A 6,229-nucleotide genomic window follows, 5' to 3' on the forward strand; every position below is an offset into this window, starting at 1 on the left:
GGGCTGACCAAACTACATGTCCCAGCAGACCGCGCGCCTTTACGGCAGGCGTGAAAAAACAGGCACGTTTCCCCGAAGGCTCGCGTGAGTCAGTGTCGCACTGCCTTCTGGGAAATGAAGTCCCAATGCTATTTGTGTTCAGTACCATAAAGGTTGGAATGGTATTCAACGAAATAGCTTGTGTGCTCCCTGTAACTGACTACTCATTAGAGTATTCTAGTATCTGTAACAACTCACCTGCAACTGAGAGAATGTAGAAATTCCTGTAACATCTAAACCGACTTCTAGGACAACAGCGAACCTAAAAGTTTTGAGATTGAGCCTTGGCTTGAACTTCCTGTTTAGAGCATTGGCTTAGTACTCCACTCTCATCACAGGGAAAGATAGGCCTGTCTTACTAATAGTTGTTGTAGAATAGACTAATATAGTAAATGTATTGTTTTATGTCGTGATTTTTGTAGAGGCATTGTCTTGTGCTGGCATTTAGCCAGCTTAAGGTGCTCATTAAATATTGAATTTAACTGATAAAAGGCCTTCTTTTTGCCATAGTTCTTGTTTCCATTCTCCTTTGGAAGACAGACATTTCCAATTTCAGAATGCACTAGAGCTTATTGAAAATTCAAAGTTCAGGACCACAAATAAAAATTGTGCTCAGCATCATTTAGAGCATGCAGTCGCCAGGATTCTGATGAGATCTCTGGGTCACAAGTTGGGGAAATCACTGGCAAGTTTGTTGTGAATCTTGAGGAAAACTTCGGAGTGTTTATGTTTATCCCCTAAATTGCTTCCCATCATGTGGTGTCACTGCTGATGCAATCACACATATGAAGGGGCACAGTTCTGAGCAGTAGCACTAGTCTTACATAATAGGAAGAAATAGGGCTGTTAATTCATCACATCTATCAAAAACTGGTCTTGCTAGGTGTACAAACACAGAACACAAAGGCACTGGCCTATGTACATAGTTGGCAGTCACCATGCAGTCTTTCTCGCTATTGCTGTTGAATCAGAGTGAACACCAAGAGGCTCAGTAACCGATGCCACGAGACTTCAGCTGAAGGGTAAAAGGCAAGTGCTTCCTTTCACCACTTAAATGCTGGCGTGAGTAGGTTTGTTTTGCCTGCATGTGTATGTGTGCAGCAAGTGTCTTCCTGGTGCACTCAGAGGCCAGACAAAGGCGTATGATCTAGAGCTGGAGTTTCAGAGGTTGTAAGCCACTCCCTGAGTGCTCCAAGTTGAACCCGGGTTCTCTGCCAGAGCAGCCAGTGCTCTCAACCACAAAAGCATCTCTCCCACCCAGGTATGGCCAGTTTTGAATGGAGTGCTTGAACGTTGGCATTGTCAGAGTTTCCCCAGGTGATTGCTGCAGCTGAAGCTGAGAGCTGTTGAGGGAGGGGAAGTACTTAGAGGGCTGGAGTCAGTGACATCAGCAGGTCATCTTTAAAGTGTCACCTCAGCCTGATCCATAGGGAATGGGACCCAGGATCATCTGTCATTGAAACTCCAAGGCTGGGAAGCATCACTTTGACTTAACTCAGTTCTCAAGCCTGGCTACATGATAGAGCCACATGAGAGACTTTTAACAATTTGCTGAACCACGAAACTAAGTCCAAAAATATCAGAGCCACTGCCAACCAAATAAGGAAGACACCTAAGTTTGATGTCTAAGTGGTGACATCTGTAGATGCTTCTGCCTAGAGAAAAGCCGAGCCTTAGCTCTGATTGGACTGGAGATTATTTCACGGCACACAAAGCTTCACTTCTCATCTACTGCTCCCATGCACACACCAAACTTGGAAGTACTTGAAGGGCGTTCGTCTCTTCCTGAGTCTCAGATAAAAATCAAAACAGGCTTAAGTAAATGAACAAAGAGAGAGCCTGAGTGTCTGCATATGCTCTGGATCTTCCTCCGTATTTCTGTCTTAACCTATCACAGTTTTTAGTAAGAATATATTTACTATATTGATTTAAGATATTGACATATTGATGACCTGGGCTCTTGTTCAAATGCTGACTCTGGGTTCTTCTACAAACTAAACACAGGTTAAACATTTCTAACAAGCTTTGAGTTAGTGCCAGGTCCCCTGGTCTGTGGACCACACTCTAGTGAGTAGAAGACTGTTCATTAACTTACTCTAGAAACTGCTCTATTCCTGCCCTCACTGGTTCAGAGAAGTCAGGCCAACAAAACTGTCTGTGAATTCCTTCTTCTCCTTAGCCTGCAAACATACTAAAGACCCAACCAGACCGAACCAGCTAACCAACCAGCCAACCAACCAACCAACCAACCAGCAAAAAGCCCCACCAAAGCAAAAGAAAGAAAGAAGGAAGGAAAGTTTATTTTTCTTTTTCCTCATTTTAATGACAATGACTTGAAATGTCTTCAAGTAGTAATGAATATTCCTAGTCTACTTTAAAATGCCTTTAATATATTTTTAGAATTTCATACATGCATACAATTATTCAATCATACTTACCCCTCCCTCCTTCCTTAACTCTTCATGTATCCTGCACCTTAAAAGATTATTTTTCTGCCAGAGAAATGAGCAAATTCAAGCCCAATTAAAATATATATAAATACAGGCTTATTGGGAAACTGCTCTCGGGAGGCCAAGTACACTGGGCCCCAAAGTAGGAGGCTAGGGAAGTCGCCATGGGAAGGGAGGGGAAGGGGAAGAGAAAGAGAGAAAGCATGCTGGTAGAGAGAAGGAAAAAGGGAGCGGGGAAAGCTGAGACCAATGGATAATGAATAGAAAAACCTCCTAGGGAAGGACAGCCCAGCCCCTGGGCTGGAAAGTCCAGGGTTGGGGATGGGATGTGCTCGGTAGGGACTGGGGGATGCTGGGAAAACATGGAGGCCAGGTCTGCTTTGCTGTGTAAATTATGTACCTCTGTCCCTTGTCCAGAGCATGTCACTCAGCACACTTGATCCCCTTCCAACTTTGTATACTCTTATATGAAACACATTGATGCAGTCTACATATGAATGGTCAGGGGCCACCCATTAGGCACGATCAACATACCAGGGACAACACACCCAAGAAAAACTGACTTCCCCTCTCCCAGCAGCCATCAACAGATGGTAGCGCCTCAGCTAGAGGTGAAGGCTCTTGTGCCCCTCGTCCACTAATGCTGGACTGTTGACTGGCTTCATCCTGTGCAGTTTTTGCAGGGAACCACAGCTGCTTTGAGTTCCGGAGAGCAATAATTCTGTCAAGTATAGAGGACACTGTTTCTCCTCAGACCTCCCCAATCTTTCTGTCACTTCTTCCATAATGTTCCCTGAGCTTTGTAGGTGGGGGTGTGTGTGCTATAAATGTCCCATTCTTGGCTGAGAACTCCACAGACTTTCAGAAGTTTGACCAGTTATAGTGTTTAGCCACTGTCTCTTAGTCTGCTTTGTAAACCCTTCAATTAGCTTCTTAAATGCCTCAGATCAAAGCCCGATTAAGGAAAGTAGTCTCTAGAGAGCCCTAATGACTTTATCAAGCATTTCCATCACCAGCTCATCTGACTTGGTCTCTCAGTTGCTTCTAACTTCATCTTGCTCCTGTTTCTAAGGCCATTTATTTCTATAAATTTCACTTTTAGCTCCTCAGATGAAGGGATGAGAGGAGAGCTGTACCTAATCTATGCAGATACATGGACTGGGCTGAGCCCGGAACATTTCTTTCTCTCTTCTGACTATCCCTGGGCCTATGCCTGGAAACTTCTAGTCTCCCTACATTCTAATCTTCCAAGGTGACTGGTTCAATCTGGTTTCTCTTGTCTTCTGACTGAACTGCTCTTCCTGGCCTCATACTAACTCTGGCAATCTGTTCTAATCTTCTGGATCCTTCTCATTCTCTGTGTCTAGCTTGTTTCCCCTGCCACTCGTGTTTGTAAAACTGTCCCTCTAAAACTGACACACACACACACACACACACACACACACACACCTTCTCTCACAGTGCTGCTGTAAAGTAGCCTCTTCCTGTCTGCTCTCCTGAGGGTTGGGCGTATCCTATCTCTGATTCATTCTGTCAAGTCTTTTTCTGATTTGTCACTATGCCACTCAATTCGATGCCACTTTAACATATGGCTGCTTCCTTCTACCAACTAACCTTACCTTCATTGTTAGGGATTAAAGGTGTGTACTAAGGGCTTGCCTATAGCAAAGCCAGATCATACTGATATCCAGAGCACATCTGCCTTCCGTCCAGATCACACAGATCTAGGCCGTCTTTGGATGTGACCCTTTGCCAGAGCAGCTGTGCTGCTGGATTAAAATTCCTCTACAAGATTCTGCTCTTTCGATTTTCCTTTGTGAAAATAGAAAGTTCCTCTGACTACTGAGTATTTCTTTCAAAATTCCATACCTGCCACTTCCTCTTAGTGTCCTTAACATGGACCATTGGTGATCAAGCCTTCTGTCATTTCATATATGACTATGGGTGGGTATCTGGGGTTATCACCACCATCTCCCTCATGCTTCAACTCCAAGTTGAGCTTTCCCCTAACTTTTTTCTCGAGTCCCTCAACTTCAGTGCATACATGATCTACCGCCTCACTGGCTTTTCTGTGAAGGGCAGTACCTATCACCCCTTCTCTTTTGGGAAAACCCTGAAAGGTTTTCAGTCTTCCTTCCCTTCCCACTACCACACCTTTGTCTGTCTGTCTGTCTGTCTGTCTGTCTGTCCTTCTGTCTGTTTAACCCCATAGGCTCCACCTCACAGTATCTCTAGAGTCTAGCCTCCCACCGGCATCTACTTCTCCTGTAAAGCTCTCTAACATGCTCCTTTCTTCAGCCTCTACCTTCTTTAAGCCCCACTCCATGCTGTCTCCAGACTGCAACCCCAAAACAAATCCCCAAATCTTCATGTCGGCTGCTATTCCAGGATTTCTATTCTAGTTACTCAATAACAAGCTATGAATGACACCAATGCTTGGAAGTAAAAACAAAAGTCAACAACCAATCAAGTAAGGATCCATTTTTCTCTCTCTCAGCACTACTCTGTGTTGATCTTGCATGCCTGCTCAGCATCCAGCTGGGCTGCTCTCTTTGTGGTGTCTCACACAGCTGCAGCCAGATATTGGCTGTGACCTGAATCGTGCTGTCTTGGCTAGATGATACAACTGTCTCCACAGAGTCTCTTATCTATTCTTTCCCACATCATGATGGCCCCACAGTAAGTGAGTTTCTCAGGCGACAGCTGCTTTCCCTTAGAACAAGCATTCTAAGAGACTACTGAAGACTCACAGTGCACTACAATTCATGGAGATGGGGATCAGGTGTGTGTGTGTGTGTGTGAGGCAAAGCTGGGAGAGAATGAAATTCAGTGTCGGGGGTGGGGGCATCTCTGGAACAAGCAAGAAACTGGGACAGGGGAGCCTCCTGAGAGCCTATGGGGGTGACCCTAGTTGAGACTCCTGGCAGTGGGGAATATGAGCCAGAAGTGGCCATCTCCTGTAGTCAGGCGGGGCTTTCCGGTGGAAAGAAGGAGGGAGTAGAGGGATTCAGAAAGGAACAAAAATACTATCAGGAACTGGGCTAAAATCCATTCTGTCAAGGAATCTGGTGGCATTCTGCCCTTATTCTTGTACTTGGAGTGTGGCTAAATTAAAAAGGGATAGACTGACATGTCACCTACCTTGTGCATGTGCGTGTGCATGTGTGTGTGTGTGTGAGTATGTGTGCACGCATGTGTGCGACAAGATGGGAGACATAGGTATGACTAATAAAGGAATTAACCAAACAAGAAGCCTAGTATTCTCCACTGGGACGAGAAATATGCCTTGAGGGTAGGGCCCCACCCACTGAAGCCTCCAATTTATGAAAATTCCAAATTCCAAAGATCATTGCAGGATGCTGGCAAGATGAAGAACAAATCAAAGTGGAGCTCTCAGGATGTTGAAGGTGCTAGGACAGTAGGATATCTACCAAGAGAAGCTTCAGCCCTGGAATGGAGCTGACCAACGAGAGAAGCAATACACACTACCAGTGGCAGAGATGGAGAAGCAGGCTACCCAAGGCTAGGGAAGCCCAGATGATTCCATCGTGAGCTCTAGATGCCAGACGTGGAACTCCAGCATTTGGTGTGTCCCTGCCCGGTTTAGGTCTTGCTGTCGTCTGACCACCCTTGCTGGGCCCCATTTCTCAGTTCTTGAAAAAGAATGAGAATGTCTGTTTGAAGAGCTTGCTTCAGTCTTGAAAGAAGCTGTCCTCTCTCCTCTCTCTCTTCTCTCTCTC

Source organism: Mus caroli, chromosome 6 (assembly GCF_900094665.2).
Source record: "Mus caroli chromosome 6, CAROLI_EIJ_v1.1, whole genome shotgun sequence".
In the NCBI taxonomy this organism is placed as follows: Eukaryota; Metazoa; Chordata; class Mammalia; order Rodentia; family Muridae; genus Mus; species Mus caroli.